The sequence below is a fragment of the Heptranchias perlo genome, chromosome 12 (genome assembly GCF_035084215.1).
Source record: "Heptranchias perlo isolate sHepPer1 chromosome 12, sHepPer1.hap1, whole genome shotgun sequence".
NCBI classification, from domain to species: Eukaryota; Metazoa; Chordata; class Chondrichthyes; order Hexanchiformes; family Hexanchidae; genus Heptranchias; species Heptranchias perlo.
Window position 1 is genome coordinate 58618430 of NC_090336.1, and position 23552 is coordinate 58641981.

A 23552-nucleotide genomic window follows, 5' to 3' on the forward strand; every position below is an offset into this window, starting at 1 on the left:
AAATCATCATATAAACAGGGGCAATAATAGAACTAAATCATCATATAGACCAGGGCAATGATCGAATTAAATCATCATATAGACAGGGGCAAAAATAGAATTGAATCATCATATAGACAGGGGCAATAATAGAATGAAATCATCATATAGTCAGGGGCTATAATAGAATTAAATCATCCTATAGACAGGGGCAATAATAGAACTAAATCATCATATAGGGAGGGGCAATAATAGAATTAAATCATCAAATCGACATGGGCAATAATAGCACTTATTAACCATATAGACAGGGTCAATAATAGAATTAAATCATCACATTGACAGGGGCAATAACGAAACGAAATCATCATAGAGACAGGGGCAATAATAGATCATCATCATAGAGACAGGGGCAATAATAGAATTGAATCATCATATAGACAGGGGCAATAATAGAATTAAATCATCATATAGACAGGGGCAATAATAGAACTAAATCATCATATAGACAGGGGCAATAATAGAATTAAATCATCATATTGACAGGGGCAATAATAGAACTAAATCATCATATAGACAGGGGCAAGAATAGAATTAAATCATCATATAGACAGGGGCAATAATAGAATTAAATCATCATATAGACAGGGGCAATAATAGAACTAAATCATCATATAGACAGGGGCAATAATAGAATTAAATCATCATATAGACAGGGGCAATAATAGAATTCAATCATCATATAGACAGGGACAATAGTAGAACTAAATCATCATATAGACAGGGGCAATAATAGAACTAAATCATCATATAGACAGGGGCAATAATAGAATGAAATCATCATATAGTCAGGGGCTATAATAGAATTAAATCATCATATAGACAGGGGCAATAATAGAACTAAATCATCATATAGACAGGGGCAATAATAGAATGAAATCACCATATAGACAGGGGCAATAATAGAACTAAATCATCGTATAGACAGGGGCAATAATAGAACGAAATCATCCCATAGACAGGGGCAATAATAGAACTAAATCATCATATAGAGAGGGGCAATAATAGAATTAAATCATCATATAGACAGGGCAATAATAGAAATAAATCATGATATCGGCAGGGACAATTATAGAAGTAAATCATCATATAGACAGGGGAATTAAATCATCATATGGACGGGGCAATTGTATAATAATATCATTATATAGACAGGGGCAATAATAGAATAAAATCATCATAGAGACAGGGGCAATAACAGAATTAAATAATCATATGGACAGGGACAATAATAAAACGAACGAATCATATTGACAGGGGCAATAATAGAATTAAATCACGATACAGACAGGGGCAATAATAGAACTTATTAATCATATGGACAGGGGCAATAATAGAATGAAATCATCATAAAGACAGGGGCAATAATAGAATTGAATCATCATATTGACAGGGGCAATAATAGAACTTATTAATCATATGGACAGGGGCAAAGATAGAATAAAATCATCATATAGACAGGGGCAATAATAGAATTGAATCATCATATAGACAGGGGCAATAATAGAATTGAATCATCATATAGACAGGGGCAATAATAGAATTGAATCATCATATAGACAGGGGCAATAATAGAATGAAATCATCATATAGACAGGGGCAATAATAGAATGAAATCATCATATAGACAGGGGCAATAATAGAATTCAATCATCATATAGACAGGGGCAATAATAGAACTAAATCATCATATAGACAGGGGCAATAATAGAATGAAATCATCATATAGACAGGGGAAATAATAGAATTAAATCATCACATTGACAGGGGCAATAATAGGCCTTATTAATCATATAGATAGGGGCAATAATAGAACTAAATCATCATATTGACAGGGGCAATAATAGAATATCATCATAGAGACAGGGGCAATAATAGAATATCATCATAGAGACAGGGGCAATAATAGAATTGAATCATCATATAGACGGGCAATAATAGAATTCAATCATCATATAGACAGGGGCAATAATAGAATGAAATCATCATATCGACAGGGGCAATAATAGAATGAAATCATCACATTGACAGGGGCAATAATAGAATTAAATCATCATATAGACAGGGGCAATAATAGAATTAAATCATCATATAGACAGGGGCAATAATAGAATTAAATCATCATATGGACAGGGGCTATAACAGAATTAAATCATCATATAGATCGGGGCAATAATAGCACTTATTAACCATATAGACAGGGGCAATAATAGAATTAAATCTTCATATAGACAGGGCCTATAATAGAATTAAATCATCATATTGACAGGGGCAATAATAGGCCTTATTAATCATATAGATAGGGGCAATAATAGAACTAAATCATCATATTTGCAGTGGTAATAATAGAACTAAATCATCATATTGACAGGGGCAATAATAGAATTAATTTATCATACAGACAGGGGCAAAAATAGAATAAAATCATCATAGAGACAGGGGCAATAATAGAATTGAATCATCATAGAGACAGGGGCAATAATAGAATAAAACATCCTTTCGACAGGGACAATTATTGAAGTAAATCATCATTTAGACAGGGGCAATAATAGAATTAAATCATCATGTAGACAGGGGCCATAATAGAATTAAATCATCATATAGACCAGGGCAATGATCGAATTAAATCATCATATAGAAAAGGGGCAATAATAGAATTAAATCATCATATAGACAGGGGCAATAATAGAATGAAATCATCATATGGACAGGGGCAATAATAGAACTAAATCATCGTATCGACAGGGGCAATTATAGAACTAAATCATCATAGAGACAGGGGCAATAATAGAATATCATCATAGAGACAGGGGCAATAATAGAATATCATCATAGAGACAGGGGCAATAATAGAATATCATCATAGAGACAGGGGCAACAATAGAATATCATCATAGAGACAGGGGCAATAATAGAATATCATCATAGAGACAGGAGCAATAATAGAATATCATCATATAGACAGGGGCAATAATAGAATGAAATCATCATATAGACAGGGGCAATAATAGAATGAAATCATCATATAGACAGGGGCAATAATAGAATGAAATCATCATATAGACAGGGGCAATAATAGAACTAAATCATCATATAGACAGGGGCAATAATAGAATGAAATCATCATATGGACAGGGGCAATAATCGAACTAAACCATCATATAGAGAGGGGCAATAATAGAATCAAATCATCATAGAGACGGGGCAATAATCGAATAAAATCATCATAGAGACAGGGGCAATAATAGAATAAAATCATCATAGAGACAGGATGCAATAATAGAATTATATCATCATAGAGACAGGGGTAATAATAGAATAAAATCATCATAGAGACAGGGGCAATAGTAGAAATAAATCATGATATCGGCAGGGACAATTATAGAATTAAATCATCATATAGACAGGGGCAATAATAGAACTAAATCATCTTGACAGGGGAAATAAATCATCATATAGACGGGGGCAATTGTATAATAAAATCATCATATGGACAGGGGCAATAATAGAACTAAATCATCATATAGACAGGGGCAATAATAGAATGAAATCATCATATAGACAGGGGCAATAATAGAATTAAATCATCATATTGACAGGGGCAATAATAGAATGAAATCATCATATAGACAGGGGCAATAATGAAACTAAATCATCATAGAGACAGGGGCAATAATAGAATTAAATCATCATAGAGACAGGGACAATAATAGAATTAAATCATCATATAGACAGGGACAATAATAGAATTAAATCATCATATAGACAGGGGCAATAATAGAATTAAATCATCATATAGACAGGGGCAATAATAGAACTAAATCATCATATAGACAGGGGCAATAATAGAATTAAATCATCATATAGACAGGGGCAATAATAGAATTAAATCATCATATAGACAGGGGCAATAATAGAATTAAATCATCATATAGACAGGGGCAATAATAGAAATAAATCATGATATAGGCAGGGACAATTATAGAATTAAATGATCATACAGACAGGGGCAATAATAGAATGAAATCATCATATAGACAGGGGCAATAATGAAACTAAATCATCATAGAGACAGGGGCAATAATAGAATTAAATCATCATAGAGACAGGGACAATAATAGAATTAAATCATCATATAGACAGGGACAATAATAGAATTAAATCATCATATAGACAGGGGCAATAATAGAATTAAATCATCATATAGACAGGGGCAATAATAGAACTAAATCATCATATAGACAGGGGCAATAATAGAACTAAATCATCATATAGACAGGGGCAATAATAGAATTAAATCATCATATAGACAGGGACAATAATAGAATTAAATCATCATATAGACAGGGGCAATAATAGAACTAAATCATCATATAGACAGGGGAAATAATAGAATTAAATCATCATATAGACAGGGGCAATAATAGAACTAAATCATCATATAGACAGGGGCAATAATAGAATTAAATCATCATATAGTCAGGGGCAATAATAGAATTAAATCATCATATAGTCAGGGGCAATAATAGAATTAAATCATCATATAGACAGGGGCAATAATAGAATTAAATCATCATATAGACAGGGGCAATAATAGAATTAAATCATCATATAGACAGGGACAAAAATAGAACTAAATCATCATACAGACAGGGGCAATAATAGAGCGAAATAATACCTTTGCACTAAAAGGTACGGCTGCTATTGATTTTTCTATATATTTTTTATTTAGTCTCCGGATGTAAGCATCGCTGGCAAGGCCTGCATTTATTGTCCATCCCTAGTTGCAACGAAGTGGCTTCCTGAACCACTTCAGAGGGCTGTTAAAAGTGTCAACCACATTGGTGTGGGACTGGAGTCACATATTGACCAGACCAGGTAAAGGTAGCAGGTTTCCTTCTCTGAAGGACATTCCCAATGTATAAAATCACGTAGAATAACTTTAATACAGTCTCGTACAACTCTCTGGATTATGACTAAGTATATCATATACTGCTTTATCCAGAATGGGAAAGCTGCAAGAACCAGGAAATTCAAAAATACACCCCATAAATACTGATGGAATTCTGGAATAATATTTCGATTGGGCCACATGAAAAAAGAGAATGAGTCAGTGATTACAAGGGAGTCATCTTAGTTCAATTAGTAGCTTTCTTACTTCTGAATCCGAAGAGTATGGGTTCAAGCCCCTTCCTCTGGGACTTGTGTAGATGAACTAGGCTGACACTCCACTGCATTACTGAGGAAATGCTGTGCTTTTGCCTGTTCTCATGGACATCAGAAATCCCATGGCTCTATTTGAAGAACATGGAATGCTACTGCTGTCCCAATCAACATTTCTCTCTCAACCAACACCACCAAAAACAGTTTAGCTGGGCATTCTGTGGGAGGGCTGTGTGCAAAATGGTTGCCATGTTTATCTACAAAACAATGGTGCCTTCAAATGATGTGAATTTCTGTGAAATTTTTCTGAGAGATGTGCTACATCTAAAGGCAGTTTTATTCTATTTTCATTTCTTTGCTGCCAGCAATTGTCATGGTGGACACCGAGCGCCAGGACACCCACCGTGGTTGATATTTAATGATATCAACCATGTGGTGTCAGCTGTGGCTCCATTGGTAGAACTCCCACTCCAGGGACTTGAGCACAAAATCCAGCCTAAAACTCCTGTGCAGTACTGAGGGAGTGCTTGCACTGTAGGTGGTGACACCTTTGGGATGAGACGTTAAACCGAGGCCTCTCAGGTGAATGTAAAAGATCCCATGGCACCATTTCGAAGAAGAGCAGGGGAGTTATTGCCGGTGTCCTGGCCAATATTTATCCCTCGGCTAACACCTAAAAACAGATGATCTAGTCATTATCACTTTGCTCTTTGTGGGATCTTGCTGTGCCCAAATTAGCTGCTGCGTTTCCTGCATTAGTGGTGGTAGAGGCAGATTCAATCATGGCCTTCAAAAGGGAACTGGATAAGTACTCGAAGGGCAAAAATTTGCAGGGCTACGGGGATAGGGCAGGGGAGTGGGACTAGCTGGATTGCTCTTGCATTGAGCCAGCGCGGACTCGATGGGCCGAATGGCTTCCTTCCGTGCTATAACCTTTCTATGATTCTATAAAAACAGTGACTACACTTCATTGGCTGTAAAGCGCATTGGGACATCCTGAGGTTGTGAAAGGCGCTATATAAATGCAAGTCTTTATTTCTTATTAACATAGAAAAATTAACAAATGTGGTGTAATTACCATATGTTTGTCAAACTGCAGTGGGCTACCAGAAAACATCATGGTCAGTATATATTGCAGTAATGGAACCAACAAAGCTGCACATGATGTTGTTTTGTAGTACCATGGTAGGAAATGTGTTTCCCTCAAATACCATGACAATAATGGTGTTGCTGTTCTCTCTACTGGCCATGCAGGAAATTGAATGACATTTACTGGAAGGAGACATAAAACAAAGAATGGCAGCTGGCAACCGGCAGTAGTGCAGAAGAGACAAGAATTGTAGCTGATTATAACAGATATGTGTGCTGGACGAGTGATTTTGAAATTATTTTTGTACAATTAAAATCAAACTTTTTTTTAAAAACCTGATTAATGCTGTAAGAGCTTGCATAACTCATGGCCATCAAACCATTACCTCATTAGCAAGTTAGAAAATAAATGGCAATGTCTTTCTAACTCAGGCCATTGTCACAGAGGAAATAATGAATTAAGAAATAATGCAGGTTGCTATCACTACATCAGCCCAATGACAACTAAAAATGTCACTGAAAATATTTCCAAATATTTAGAAATATCAGCAATTTTAAAACAACAACAAAATCCTTTCTCTTGCAACGCCAGTGACTGAGATTATGCAAACAGAAGAGGCCCCGAATCCTCCGTTCACCTGTCTGCAGCTTCTTATGCGTGCCCTTCCCTTCCTTTCACCCCAACATTGGGACCAGAGTCTTCAGCTACTTAGGCCCCACTCTTTGAAATTCTTTTCCTAAATCCCTTTCCTTCTCCACCTCTCTCTCCTCCTTAAAACCAGCACCACCACTAGTGTGAGGGTGTGACTAAAGCATGGTAAGTTTACACAGGCAGTTTCCATTATTAATGTGGACATGGGAATTTATATTGATAGAGGTCTTTACAATTATGAAAGGGTTTGATAGGGTAGACATAGATGAGATGTTTCCCCTTGTAGGGGAGACCAAAACCAGGGATTATAAACATAAGATAGTCACTAATAAATCCAATAGGGCATTCAGGAGTAACTTCTTTACCCAGAGAGTGGTTAGAATGTGGAACTCGCTACCACGAGGAGTATTTGAGGTGAATAGCATTGATGCATCTAAAGGGGAAGCTGGAGGAACACATGAGGGAGAAAGGAATAGAAGGTTATGCTGATATGGTAAGATGAAGAGGAGTGGGAGGAGACTCATGTGGAGCACAAACACGGACATGGACTAGTTGGGCCGAATGGCCCGTTTCTGTGCTGTAAATTCTATGTAATATTGGAAATATATAAAAATAAGGACCGAATGTATGACTTCAGTATGGGGTCTTAATTAAACTGCATACCCTGGATGAAATATTGTCCTCCTTCTCACCCCCTTTCACCTGAAGACTTTTCTTGGTCTTGACTTCCTGTGAGCAACACCTGGGATAACAACTAATTAGTTACGTTTAGAGCAGTTGCATTTCCGTTTTATAGGCGTGTACCTGAAAGTGAATTCAAAAGTAACCAGCAGAAAAAGGCTTACTATAACAAAAAATTCTGGAAGGACTCAAGTTTGGAGTGAGGTTGTGAACAACAGTTCGGAATTTAAACATGTTTATTTAAGCAGAATATTTTAGTTGCACTAAGATCTGTTGCAGTTATATTCGGAAACGGAATGACCATTGACAACGCATCCGACCTGCGTCAACAACGACATCACAATGACGATTGGCACTGCACCCAGCCCTGCATCGCACTGTTGGCACCGCATGATTTAGGGTTTAGGGTTAAGGGTTAATGGTTGGGGGTCGGGGTTAGGGATAGGTGTTAGGGTTAGGGGTTAATATGTTAGGGTTATGGCATAAGGCCATTATGGTTAGAGGTTAGGTTTAGGCTTAGGCTTAGGGCTAGTGGTTAAAAAGAAGCATTTATACAGCGCCTTTCACAACCTCAGGACATCCCAAAGCTCTTTACAACCAACGAAGTACTTTTGAAGCGTAGTCACTATTTAACACATGAAGGCTAGAATCCGTTTTTTAAAAAATTCGGATTGACTTTTGTCACGCAGTCCAATCGGCACAGCGCACGTGCGATTCGGGCTGAGTTCATCCTTGATAAGGTACCTCACACAACGTCACTTCACGAGATAGAATCTTGTGGTATCAGTAAGAATTAGATACTCTGGATTAAGAATTGGCTCCAGTCTCGTAGAGGAAATGTTTAGTCACGATGCTCCAGCCATTATTGTGTGGGGCAGGCTTGATGGACCAGCTGGTTTTATTCTGCCTGTCAATTTTATATGTTCGTATGTTCTGCATGCCTTCAAGAAGGCTGGAGCAGAGATTGCATCATATAGAAAGTAAGTGTCTTTATGGATAACACTTGGCCCATGTGATCTCCTGGACTGGTTTCAATCACCTGAGGAGGTCGGAGAGGAATTTCCCGGAGTATTTTTTTCCCTTATTGGCCCTGGGCTTTTTGTCTCTCCGAGGAGATTACATGGCTGCGAAGTGGGGTGGGAGGAGGGCGGGGAGGGTTGATGGAGGGCGGAGGAAGTGTCTAGACATGATGTTCCAGTCATCATGAGGCGTGGGACAGCTTGATGGATTGTATTTTCCTGCCCGTCAATTTCGTATGTTCATAACATTACTGTTGTGGTAACACATTTCTTCTTTGGGTTGCTAACACTGTCTTTTGGCAGTTAGGGCATGAGGGGGGAAAAAATTGGATATGGGCCGTATTTGGACGTAGGCAGTGTGATGTGCTATTACCCCACACCGAATGGGCCCTGCGCAGGCAGGATGCAAGTTTCAGCCCACCCGAGGACTTACCTGCAATCAGCGTTCCTTTCCAGGCCTTGCATGTGGAATCAATGCAATTCACATTTTCCACTACCAGATGGAGCTCAATCTCTTAAAGGGAGGATGTTTCTTAGAAATCTCTTAAAGGTAGCTGGTGCCTGTTATTTGCCAAAAATAACAGTCTACTGTCTGCACGGACTCTGAACAGAGATCAGACATCGCACATGTAAAACATAGATGCAGGTCCCATCCCTATGTTTACACACCGAAGAGTTATGTTTAAAAACATTGAATAAAGGTTGCACACGACTAAATCCCATATCCTCCAATCTGCACGCCAGACCTCACCAATCTGCCGATCTGAGTTGGTACAAGGCCTGCGAGAGCGCATGCACCAAGGTTCTCTGCTGATGCACTGGAGACTTTGGTGCAAGAGGTGGACAAAAGGAGGGACATCCTATATCCGCAGTGGGGTTGGGGGGGGGGGGGTGCAAGAGGCCCTCCAGACACATATCCAAAAGGCAGTGGGAGGCAGCGGGTGACAAAGTCAATGCCAGGCGCACAGCATCATGAACATGAATGCAGTGCAGGAAGAAATTCAATGCTTTGACATGAGTGTTCAAGGTGAATGAGGTCAAATGTCAAGGGTGTCTCCTACCAACTGCACCACGCACAACACCCCCCATCCCCACATCCCAATAAACTCTTTCCATCAGTACTCAACTCTTCCAACCAGATGCTTCTTCTCACCCTTTCACATTACCACTGTTTCAAGTCGCCCACCCACTACTCACAGGCCACACACACTGGCAGCTATTCAACCATGACAGGCACATCACCCAGACACACGTCCCGCTCTCTTGCAGAAGAAGGTGGCGCATATCAAGAGGCAGCAAGTGGCAGTGGTATTTAGCCCCTCGAGCCTGTTCCACCATTCAATGAGATCATGGTGGACCTGTGACCTAAGTCCATATACCTGCCTTAGCCCCATATCCCTTAATACCCGTGGTTCACAGAAATCTATCAATCTCAGATTTAACTTTCACAAGTCAGCTAGCATCAACTGCCTTCTGCAGAAGAGCATGTAGTGCCCGTTATTTCGGCACTACACGGCCTCTCTGACATCCACTCTTTGCGTGTAGAAGCATTTTCTAATTTCACTCCTGCACGTCTTGGGTCTGAATGTTAAGCTTTGTCCCTGCGTCCTAGTATTCAAGTGTAGCAGACCTCCAAAAACAGTTATAATTGTCTCGGCAGCCAGAAGCAATAATCCAGCCACTAACCTGTAAATCCTGCATGGTCCCTTTAAATAGCACCGGTGGGGGGGGGTCCTCCAGGCACTTTAACATAATAGATCAGGTAAGTTAAATCAATTACACGTTCAGATGGTCAGGGTTAGGACTGTGCGTTGAGTTGCGCGTTAAGTCCCAAAATAGTCTCCATCACTTTAAATCAGCATTGCACACTGATTGAAGCCATTTTCTCCCTACTTTACATGATTCCAGCATTCGTTATCTGTGCCTGCGTTAACTCCTATACCAAGATGGCGTCTGGCGCACATCACGCTGGAAACGTGGGTGCGCATCCAAGACGCCATCTTGGATGTCAGAGAGGCCGTGTAGCGCTGAGACAACGGGCACTACACGGCCCAATTTAGCGCCCGAGATGCCTGGGAATGTGTCAATACTTTCTGGGGTCCACACAGCTAGGGGTCCACCACACAGTAAGTTTAAAAACCCTGCTGATCTGAAGTAATAATGCTTTTACAACAATTGCTGTAGGAAAAATTAATTAATTTCAAAGGAATGTTTGGTAAACATTACTTACACTTTTCAGTTTTTAAGAGTCAACTCAGTGATGTGCGCAGTATTTCAAAAGTGGCACAGGTCCCAAGGTTGGCAACTAACAGTACAACCATGTATCATTGCCCTCCTTTATTTTCAATAAGAATGTGTTGATTATGATGTAATTGATTTAACTTACCTGATCTATTATGTAAACAATTATAAAATGTTTCAAATCATAAGTGTTACCATGATTCTAGAGTTTACACATACTTCTATATTTTTTTCAAATTTTTTTTGTAACTGATGCTTATTTAGATCAACCAATGATTTCAGGAACAATTCAGAAGAAACAGATATGCAATCTGGCAATAAAATATAGGAACATAGGAATTGCTAGATGAAAAAAGACCAAAAGACCAAGGTCCATCTAGTTTGCCTTCTCCCATCCTGGTAGTCGCATGTTACAATGATAATGGAGTTGTTAACTAATCAGAGCAATCAATCTCTATCAATTAGTCTACAACAGACCCAGAAATGGCACAATTAAAACCCCAGTGGTGGCGAGCTTTATAAACCATAGGTCCAAAGTCACCTTTTTCCTCCCAAGCGTGTTACACTTACCACATGTCATGCTTTGTGATTATCTTGAGATTCTGTCCAATTAACTAAAGTGCAGCCTTCTTACTAAAACAGGTTGATGTCTTCATTAAAATAGTGGACAGGAAAATATATGAATGTGTTAAACACTTGCCCAGGACTATCATCAACAGTAATTTCTCAAATCCAGAATAGAATTTCTCCAATTCATAGTAAATGGTGGATTCTACCTAATTGTCCATCATACTTGCCATGATTTCCGCACGCAGGTTTGCTTGCAGTACTGAAGAAGGGGTGGTGAAGGATATTATCCAAGTAACTTACATAGAACATTTCAAACCTAATTTTTTTTTGCTCTAAGCACAGACTGGATATGATTTTGATGAAGTGACTTTTCTTTCGTATATTTTAATGCTGGATCTGTGATACCATGTTAATACAGGTGGCAGAATTTCCTTAGTACATGACGTAAAAATATTACTGCTACAGATATTTTTTAAAGAAGAGAAAGAAAAATTCCACATTTCCACATGAGTTCTGATTTATAACCTGAAGAGCATCATTAAATAAATTTAAAACAGAAATAGACAGTTTCCTAGAAGTAAAGGGAATTAGGGGTTACGGGGAGCGGGCAGGAAATTGGACATGAATTTAGATTTGAGGTTAGGATCAGATCAGCCATGATCTTATTGAATGGCGGAGCAGGCTCGAGGGGCCGATTGGCCTACTCCTGCTCCTATTTCTTATGTTCTTATGTAAACTCTGATTGACCCCATCCTGCATGGTTCCTTCAACAAACAAAAAAATGCTGATGAGCTGAGGCTCTATTTACTGCATGACAATTAGATTCTGTGACCACAAGGGACAGAGTTCCATTTTGGTAGTAGAATAATACATCATGCGTTATATATTTTAATACTTTTCTCCTTACAAAAGAGCATATTACCTATCAGCAATGCCATGGGATCTCTTATCCATCACATCACACTTCCTTGTGCCGCAGTTGGGCATCACATTTAATTATATTGAACTCTTGCAACAGATTGGCTAATACATAATGTATCATTGTAGGTACAGCACAGGAGGAGGCCATTCTGCCCACTGTGCCTGTGCCGGCTCTTTGAAACAGCTATCCAATTAGTCCCATTCCTCTGCTCTTTCCCCATAGCCCTGTAAAATAGTACATTCTTCCAGTTGATTGAATCATTTGAAAATTTCTTAATGTGGTTAAATTTTTAATGCTGGCATAGAGATTTGGAACATAATAAAGATATAAACATTTAAATAATTTAGAATGACATTATTACACTTACCTATAATGCTGGCTTTTGTGCCTCTGAGGATTGGGAGAATTTCAGAAACCAGCAAAGGACCAAAAAATTGATAAAGAGGAAGAAAATAGAATATAAGAGTAAACTAGCAAGAAATATAAAAACAGATTATAAGAGCTTCTACAAGTATGTAAGAAGGAAGCGAGCAGCAAAAGTAAACGTGGGTGCCTTAGAGGCTGAAACAGGAGAAATTATAATGGAGAATAAGGAAATGGCAGAGACATTAAACAAATATTTTGTATCTGTCTTCACAGTAGAAGACATAAAAACTTACCAGAAATAGTGGGGAACCAAGGGTCTAATGAGATCGAGGAGCTTAAAGTAATTAATATTAGAAAAAAACAAGTACTAGAGAAATTAATGGGACTAAAAGCTGACAAATCCCCTGGACCTGATGGGCTACATCCTGGCGTTTTAAACGAGGTGGCTGCAGAGGTAGTGGATGCATTGGTTGTGATCTTCCAAAATTCCCTAGATTCTAGAACAGACCAGTGGATTGGAAGGTAGCAAATGTAACATCGCTATTTGTAGGAGGGAGAGAGAAAACAGGGAACTACAGGCAAGTTAACCTGACATCAGTCGTCGGGAAAATGCTGGAATCCATTATTAAGGACAGGTGACAGGGCACTTAGAAAATCATAATATGATTAGGCAGAGTCAACATGGTTTTATGAAAGAGAAATCATGTTTGACAAATTTATTAGAGTTTTTGAGGATGTAACTAGCAGGGTAGATAAAGGGGAACTGGTGGATGCAGTATATTTGGATTTTAAAAAGGCATTCGATAAGGTGCCACATGAAAGGTTGTTGCACAAGATAAGGGCTCATGAGGTTGGGGGTAATATTTTAGCATGGATAGAGGATTGATTAATGGACAGAAAGCAGAGAGTATGAATAAACAGGTCATTTTCAGGTTGGCAGGCTGTAACTAGTGGGGTGCCGCAAGGATCAGTGCTGGGACCTCAGCTATTTACAATCTATACTAATAACTTAGATGAAGGGACCAAGTGTAATGTATCCAAGTTTGCTGACAATACAAAGCTAGGTGGGAAAGTAAGCTGTGAGGAGGACACAAGGGGCCAGTGAAATCGGTGTGCTCCGCACGCGATTGCAGCCTAATTGAAGGTACTTACGCGTGCTTCCGGGTTTCCCGTTCCAGACCTGCGCAACGGGCGCACTGCGCACCCGCATCACAGGCTGTCAGCAGGAGGAGCCCTATTTAAAGGGGCAGTCCTCCAACGCTCCTCCTGCAGCAAAGAACCATATTGGCAGCATGGAGCAGGCCAGAGGCAAGGCTGCTCCAAGGTTCTCTGACTCCTCACTCCAGGTGCTGCTCGATGGGGTCAGGAGGAGGAGGGAAACGTTTTTCCCAGCGGACGGGAGGAAGTGGCCTCCCTCTGCCACCAAGAAGGCCTGGCTCGAGGTGGCAGAGGAGGTCAGCAGCTGCAGTAACATCTCCCGAACCTGGGTCCAGTGCAGGAAGCGCTGTAATGACCTAACCAGGTCAGCCAAAGTGAGTATACTTACACATTCTCCCACACTCTGTCTTCCACATCACCTCCCACCACCACACAACTCCTTCTGCACTGCCACCACAACGCTCTCGCATCACTCCTCACATCCACTCAACCATCATCCTCACCTTGCCTGCACTTACTCACCGCCCCAGTTCCCATTCGAACACTACCACGCAACCCAATCCTCATACAATCTCATGCCTATGTCTCACACGCACCCTCCCATGCATCTCCCTCACGGTCACCCCCACCCACACCAATGCATGCAGCGGGTCACTATGGAACCATCACTCAATCACGCCTCTCTGTGTTTTGCCTTGATAGGAGAAGAGATGCCAGAATGCCCGTGAGAGGGCAAGGTCCGGAGGGGGCCCGCCACACCAGGTGGTCCTCACCGACGCAGAGCAGCAGGCACTAGAATTAAGCCGTACGCTGGAGTGCCTGTCCATTGCGGACGCCGAGACTGGGAGCGCACAAACGGCTGGTGACAGAAATCTAACACTCAGCACTCATGATAGCGAATTATCTTATCATTTGGCATCTGCAGCACCTCAACATCTGTCCACATGCTTAATATTGTTTTCTGTTCTCTTGCAGGGCCATCTGCGACCGCCGTGACTGCGGAGGGCGATTCCTCAGAGGACCTGCCGGCCTCTGAGCGTCACATCCGAGCAAGCCATCCACCAGTGCAGATACACACACCTCGGTGGGTCCCCGTCCTCAGTTAGTTGGGGTTGCACATGGTGAGTTACCATGTACATGTGAGCACGAGCAGACCCTGGTGGCAGGGGCAACCATGGAGAGTCCACGTCGGTAGGAGCACTCTTCTCCAGGCTCTGCTCAGCTGGACCCAGATGCTGAACCCTGGGGGCCAGCCATGAAAAGGAGAATCATCGAGAGACAGCAGCACATTGCTGAGGTACTGGAACAGGTGCCACGCGCACTCTCCACAATCGCGCAGAGGATGGAGGAGTCCAACTCCTGCATGAGTGGAATGGTGGCACAGGTACAGGAGGGTATCTCTGAGATAGTGTCACAGAGATGTGAGGGCATATCTGAGATAGTGTCGCAGGTAAGCGCAGGAATGTCTGCAATGGATGGAAGGCTAGCCTCCATCGAGCTTCAAGCATGGCTCAACAATGAGTCCATTCAGGCCCTGACAACGGCCGTTCGGATTCAGGGTGAGCAACATTCTGCCACCTTAAACAGGCTGAAAGATACTTTACAATTGGCCTTCCAAGGCTTCACACAAGTCCTCCAAACTGTCGTCCAGCAGGGTGGAAGGAGTGAGGTGGGCCTGGCCCAGGAGAGGGATGATGGCAAAAGGGGACATGGAAGTGGGGACGCCACTCAACATCTCACCCATTGCCCCCCTCTCAACCAGTATCCATAATGCTGCCTCCTCTCCAGGTGGTCGAGTCTGCCCCTGCACAGGTGCGGGTGGAGCAGTCTTTGGAGGCTGGTGATGCTGTTCGTCCTCCGATGAGGTCATGACTGCAGCTATGGCGGCCCCCATCCGGAAGATATACATTTAAGGGGGTCCGCAAGGTAGGTAAATGTATCTGCACACCGGGGTTGAGGTTCCAAGTTGGTGAATTTTAGTGTTAGGAGGAGGGTGGTGGAGGCCAAACTTTGTCTAAAGTGACAGAGTGGCCTCCTGCAATGAGTGAGGGTCTCCCTCCCACCTGTCAAATGGGCCTTTGCAGCTCCCACTGGCTGGTGGCTGCAACACGTCTGTTTCAACTGGGAGTGTTTCCCCCAGTACAGGAAACATGCTCTGTTGAGATGAAAATCCCACCCCTCCTAAAATATCCTCCCAATCAGGTCTGCAAATGACCTGAACTATCAAAATAATTGCTTTAAGTGGGATCCCGCCGGCTTTAATTGCCTGTGCAGTCCCGCATGCAGGGGCTGCGCACGCATCTAAGCGCGTCATTGGGGAACCCGGAAGTGGGCGGGTTGGAGCCAGGCTCCATACCCGCTCCGGGAATCCCCGATTTTAGGAGCCCCCTGCCACGACGCACCCGCTCGGCCATCCGAAAATTGACCCCAAAGAGTCTGCAAAGGGATATGGACAGGTTAAGTGAGTGGGCAAGTAGGTGGCAAATGGAATATAACGTGGGGAAATGTGAAGTTATTCACTTTGGTAGGAAGGATAGAAAAACAGAATATTTTTTAAATGGTGAGAAACTATTAAATGTTGGTGTTCAGAAGGATTTTGGTGTCCTTGTACATGAAACACAGAAAGTTATCATGCAGGTACAGAGAGCAATTAGGAAGGCAAATGGTATGTTGGCCTTTATTTCAAAGGGGTTGGAGTACAAGAGTAACAAAATCTTGCTGCAATTGTACAGGGCTTTGGTGAGACCAGTTTTGGTCTCCTTACCTAAGGAAGGATACATTTGCCTGAGAGGCGGTGCAACAATGTTTTCACTAAATTGATTCCTGGGTTGAGAGGGTTATCCTATGAGGAGAGATTGAGCCTATACTCTCTGGAGTTTAGAAGAATGAGAGGTGATCTCATTGAAACATATAAGATTCTGAGAGGGTTTGATGGGGTAGATGCTGAGAGGCTGTTTCCCCTGGCTGGAGAGTCTAGAACTAGGGGGCATAGTCCCCTAGGATAAGTGGTCGGCCATTTAGGACTGAGATGAGGAGAAATTTCTTCACTCAGAGGATTGTGAATCTTTGGAATTCTGTACTCCAGAGGGCTGTGGTTGATCAGTCGTTGAGTATATTCAAGACTGAGATTGATAGATTTTCGGACACTAAGGGAATCAAGGGATATGGGGATCGGGGGGAAAATGAAGTTGAGGTTGAAGATCAGCACTGTGGGAGAACCTTCACCACACGGACTGCAGCGGTTCAAGAAGGCGGCTCACCACCACCTTCTCAAGGGCAATTAGGGATGGGCAATAAATGCTGGCCTCGCCAGCGACGTCCATATCCCATGAACGAATAAATTTTAAAAAATGATCTTATTGAATGGCGGAGCAGGCTTGAGGGGCCATATGGCCTACTCCTGCTCCTACTTCTTACGTTCTTAGTATTTTTATTAACCTTTTCTTACTTGTAAGTCTCAACCTCTCTGAAAAGCTTAGGGTATGAGTTGATATTCTTCCCACAGCCGACACCTTGTCAGCTGAGGTGCCTTAATAATTACAATTCCCAGAATGCATTAGTCTGGTCATGTACACTGTGAAGCAATCTCTCAGCAGGCATCAACATGATTGTCTCCAGCAATGCTGCACAACTCAAACCATGTCTTTCCTCAGGCTATAACAATAACTATGAGTTTGTTTTCCAAATGACTTCCAAGCAAGTTATAGCATGAAATTCAGAACTTTTTTCTGAAGCAAATTCCGACAAGAAAACTATTTTTAACTGCTTACTTTTCCTTCGCTCTTGCCCCTGAGTCAGAAGGTTGTAGATTCAAGGTGCACTAATCCAGGCTGACACTCCCGTGCAGTACTGAGGAATTGGTGCACTGTCGTAGGTGCCCTCCTTCAGATAAGACGTTAAACCGAGACCCCATGGTGGATGTAAAAGATCCCATGGCATTATGTCCTGGTCAATGTTCATTTCTCAAACCACATCACTAAAACAGATTAACTGGTCATTATCTCATTGCTGTTTGTGGGAGCTTGCTGTGCGTAAATTGGCTGCCTTGTTTCCTTACTTTTTTTTCATTCTTTCATGGAATGTGGGCGTCGCTGGCAAGGCCAGCATTTATTGCCCATCCCTAATTGCCCTTGAGAAGGTGGTGGTGAGCTGCTGCAGTCCGTGTGGTGAAGGCTCTCCCACAGTGCTGTTAGGTAGGGAGTGCCAGGATTTTGATCCAGCGACGATATATTTCCAACAATATTAATTACACTTCAAAAGTAACAAAAGTTGTTCAAATAAATTTCTTTATCTCACCGAAATCGGTAAGGAAAAGAATCATTTTTTTTCCAGGAACTAATTAATCATACTTCGTTGTCCCTCGGGAGATCTCTTTACAAATGCCTTCCCAAATTCTTTCACTGGCGATGTCGACCCATGTACTTCTCCATCCAAGCAACCTCACCCTGATAATAGTATTGTAAACAATTTTACAACACCAAGTTATAGTCCAGCAATTTTATTTTAAATTCACAAGCTTTCGGAGGCTACCTCCTTCCTCAGGTGAACGATGTGGAAATGAAGTCCTCGAAAAAAAAAAAAAAATTTTTTTTTTTTTTTTCGAGGACTTCATTTCCACATCGTTCACCTGAGGAAGGAGGTAGCCTCCGAAAGCTTGTGAATTTAAAATAAAATTGCTGGACTATAACTTGGTGTTGTAAAATTGTTTACAATTGTCAACCCCAGTCCATCACCGGCATCTCCACATCATGATAATAGTATGACCTCTGACACACAGAAAAATATTATCAATGTGTAATTATTACAAATCACATTCCCAAAATTGTAGAATATTATAATAACAAACATTTCTAAAATAATAAGCTTGCTGAATAGAGAACGTTTTCTCTACCTGTGGTGTATGGGAAACTTTGTTTATTGTAATGGGGTTGCTAAATTTTTGCACTGCAACACATGTACTTCGCTGTAACCAGGCTTTCTGATTTTCTGTCGCCCAGAAGGAGCAATTAAGGACATCCTAAACCATCTAAGTTAAAGCTTGCTGCAGAAGATGATTCATCTTTAAAAAAAATGCTTGTTGCATTGAGCCACTTTGGAGTGTATTAAATCGAATTACAACTACAACCTTCCACATGTTTCTGTGTTATCAAGCAGGTGTATTAAAACGTGTTGGTTCTTAAAGCATTGAATTAATAGTCTGTATCAAACTGGGATGGAGATTCATTTGCCTTAATGGTCTTGCACTGTGTTGCAGAAATCCACCATTGTCACAATTGGCTCACATCTACGAATTATTTAATAACTCAAAGGAACTAGAAAAGAACAGCTTATTAATAGGCTCAGATTATATTATAATCTCTCGGATATTTCTCTTCTCCTAAATACACACTCCAGGCCAAGGAAGCAGAGGAGGCCAGAATAAGCTGACAGATATTAATTGATTTCCGTCATGGCATATTACCTTTATCTTCCTCAATGTTTCTGACGTTCCACCCCATGCCCGTGGGGGTGCCTTTGAAATCCACCCTTTTTTGCTGCGGCATGTCTCCTTCAGATTTCGGTCTGTAGCTCAAATGTGCGCTCATTTACTTCCTTACCGCGCTGCGCCGCTTGCCTTGCACGGCTGCTGGCGCTGCCGGTCGAGTTTGCAGGAGGACCATGATGGCCGCATAGCTATCCCGGCATGCACAGCCACAGTGAATACTCCCTATATCCCGCGCTGCCGCTGAGGATCTCGGGATGGTTCGTTCCCCCGTCACCTGTTAACGGAGCGCGAGCTGCGGTGGCGGCGACGACCGGCAGGTAGGAGAGGAGAGGAGCGGAGCGGTTAAACCGAGTTTAAGTTAACCCGCCGATTATATCTTTTCGCTGTTTGGGTTTTTTTTGTCTCAGTTTGCCATCTCTTCGTTGCCTCGCACTGTCTCTTTAGTTTTGACCACGCGAGATGTAGGGTTGCCAACTCTCCCGGATTGCCCTGGAGTCGCCAGGAATTAAAGATTAATCTGCAGGACATTTGCTGCCAACAGAAAAATTGTATCTTTTAATTTTTTTGAACACTTTTGCTTATTAGTTATAAAAATATTGGAGATTGGGGAGGAAAAAGGCTGTTTCCCTGGGTGGGGTGGTTGGAGGTCATATAATGACACCTCCAGAAATGCGTCCAACCAGAGGTGGCAACCCTACACAAGAAACCCTCAGCGGTTGACACTTAGCCAAAGATGGGGATATTAGGACAGGTGACTGTACAGGCTCGAGGGGCTGAATGGCCTACTCCTGTCCCTGTGTATCATTTAATGTTTTCACCTCTTCTCTGATGGTCCTCTTGTTACTGTAGTATTAAAAGAATTTTTAATTTTTATGTTTTGTCTCTGCAGTCCTGTATTTAGTCATGTTTCTTCCCACCACACTGTTGTTTACATAGAATTTACAGCACAGAAACAGGCCATTCGGCCCATCTGGTCTGTGCTAGTGTTTATGCTCCACATGAGCCTCGTCCCACCGTATTTCATCTAAACCTATCAGCATATCCTACAATTCCTTTCTCTCTCATGTACTTATTTAGCTTTCCCTTAAATACATCTATGCTATTCACCTCAACTACTCCATGTGGTAGCAGGTTCCATATTCTAACCATTTTTCTGGTTATTCCCTAGTGTCACAGCAGACTCACTTTTGGTCATCTTATTTCTAGTGCTTCTAGTGTTCATATATAAGCATCTTAATGTAGAAGTGCATTCAAAGAGTGCTTTTAACATAGCAAGCAGTCCAAGGTGCTTCCCCTCATCCTGGGGAGCTGAATGAAGATGTGGTCGAAAAGGCATCCTTTGAGGTGGCTCGTGAAGGCGTCAAGGTGGAGGGGCTTCTAGAAAGTTCTAGAATGTAGGGCTAGCAGCTGAAGGTACTGCCACCAATAATGGAACAGAGGAGAGGAGAAAGATACAAAGGAGACCAGGTTAGTAAAGCAGAGGACATGTACTGTCATGTAGACCAGGAAGAGTTTGGAGAGGCGGGTGAGACGAGGCCATGTAGGGATTTATAAATGAGGACGAGGATTTAAAATTCATTGTGTTTGAGAATGGGTAGCTAGTAGAGGGCAGGACTGATAAGGAAGTGGGACTTAGTGCAGGATAAAATGTGAGTAGCAGAGATCTGATGAGTATAGGGTATTGTAGTGTGGCTATGGTACAGGACTAGGTTGTGAGTTCAAACTGAATTTAACAAAGTTGGGTAATTTGTGGGCTAGTACAGTACTAGAAAACTGACTGTGAATGTTGCTGTTGGACTGTTGTAAAAATCTGCAAGTGACTCCAGTCCCACACCAGGTGGTTGACTCTTACTGCTATCTGAAAGTCTCATGAAGGACATCTGCCTCTTCACTTTCTCGGGTAATAAATGTGGCTTTACCAGTTCAGTTTTTATATTACTTGTTCTCGGGGAGGTTGCCCACGTCGTGATTAAATTTAAAAACGCGAGTTGGAGTTTAGAGGAGAGCGTTGGAGAAATTGACAAAGCAGAGGGTGAGGGTGTCAGTGGAAGTGGGGGTAATATGTAAGAAAATAAATCAGATAACATAGTAAGTGTTATGTCATAGTACCTGACTCTTGGGGATTGATCAAAGAATTTCAATATTAAAACCGGCGGCAGCCAGACTCCCATTCATTCATTTATTCATTTAATGAATTCATTCTCTGGATATGGGTGTTGCTGGCAAGGCCAGCGTTTATCGCCCATCCCCAGTTGCCCTGACAGGGGCTTGCTAGGAGTTAAGAGTTGACAACATTGCTGTGGTGGGAATATGGAATCCACAACCACATGGAGTAGCTGAGACGAATAGCATAAATGCATTTAAGAGGAAGCTACTTAAGTACATGCGGGAGAATGGAATGGAAGGATATGCTGATAGGGGTGAGATGAAGTAGGGAGGAGACTTGTGTGGAGCATAAATACCGGGTGCATAGACCTGTTGGGCCAAATGGCCTGTTTCTGTGCTGTAAAATTCTATGTAATGTATTTCTCAGCCACATGGTGTGCATCGGAGAACAGTACAACAGGTATGCACAGCACCATCAAGCTGTTGGAACCTGGTACTGCAACAACGTATGAAATTCAGTGTAGAAGCTTGTTCCAGCATGTCAACAACATCCTTGCCTCCCATCCATGAGACGACTTCTTGCATCCACTGGGACACGGTTTATTCTAGACTGCTGCTAATGTCCAGGAGAATAATGGCAACATTTAGTCAGCTGTGCTGATTAGCATCTAGATTCACACTGTCACTGTCACTGCCACAAGGGTCCCACTGGTGTCTGAGTCCATTCCCAGTATCCAGGAGGATGCCACAAGGTTCTGCATCTGTTGTATTTTATCTTGACCTCAGTATCAGCCTGGCTAGGTCTGCTGCTGATAGTCACTGATAAGCCAGCAGACTGTATTGACATTGGCAGCACAAACAGCTTTACTGAGTTTTGTGTGGCTCCCTGGCCACTGTCTGAGGCTGAACCAGACTGTTCGCAACCTTAGTGTCCTATTTGACCCTGAGATGAGCTTCCAACCACACATCCGCTCCATCACCAAGCCCATCTACTTCCACCTCCATAACATCGTCCGTCTCCGCCCCTGCCTCAGTTCATCTGCTGCTGAAACCCTCATCCATGCCTTTGTTACCTCTAGACTTAACTATTTCAATGCCTTTCCTGGCTGGTCTCCCATTTTCCACCCTTCATAAACTTGAGCTCGACCAAAACGCTGTTGCCCATATCCTAACTTGCACCAAGTTCCATTCACCCATCATCCCTCTGTCTGCTGACCTACATGGCTCCCGGTCCTGCAATGCCTCAGATTTAAAACTGTCATCCTTGTTTTCAAATCCCTCAATGGCCTCACCCTGCCCTATCTCTGTAACCTCCTACAGCCCTCTGAGATCTCTGTGCTCCTCCAGTTCAGACCTCAAGTGCATCCCCGATTTTAATTGCTCCACCATTGGTGGCCATGCCTTCTGCTGCTTAGGCCCTAAGCTCTGGAATTCCCTCTAAACGTTTCTGCCTCCCTTATTCTCTATCCTCCTTTAAGAAGCTCCTTAAAAACTACCTTTCCGACCAAACTTTTGGTCATGTCCTAATATCTCCTTATGTGACTCGGTGTCAAATTTTGTTTGATAATGCTGCTGTGAAGTGCCTTGGGACGGTTTACTACATTAAAGGCCCTATACCAATGCAAGTTGTTGTTGTTTGCTGTCATAGTCCTGCAATTACCACTTTCCTTCATTCTGAAGTTTGCACTTTTGCCTTCCTGGGGAACATTGCTATCTTCCCTAAAATTCCTGCGTGCAGCACATGGCCATTGCTACATTTCCCAGGACTGACAGTTTTTTTTGAGATGTTGCTATCTGCCATGATCAGTGACCCTGTTGCTGGCCTTGCTGATAATGCTTAGTACAGTTTGCAAAGACTGCCCCTGAGAAGCTGCTGCTGCTTTTCTCTTAACAGATTTGAAAGGTTTCTGATGGGAGCTAATCTTGATCACCATTGTATCTTAGATTACATAGAATTTACAACACAGAAGCAGGCCATTCAGCTCATCTGATCCATACTGGTGTTTAAGTTTCACACGAGTCTCCTCCAACCCCTCTTCATCTAACTCTGTCAGCATAACC

At 42.0% G+C, this 23552-nt stretch overlaps 1 protein-coding gene across 7 annotated transcripts in view; it reads left to right on the forward strand.

The window, feature by feature from the left end:
• The first annotated feature begins 19633 nt into the window (after positions 1-19633).
• Positions 19634-23552, forward strand: part of LOC137328060 (coiled-coil domain-containing protein 73-like) — a 156751-nt gene continuing 152832 nt past the window's right edge. For all 7 annotated transcript variants that reach the window (XR_010964603.1, XM_067994181.1, XM_067994182.1 and 4 more), the window contains exon 1: positions 19634-19702. The gene's annotated coding sequence lies outside the window, so the exon portion shown is untranslated. The remainder of the gene's footprint in view (positions 19703-23552) is intronic.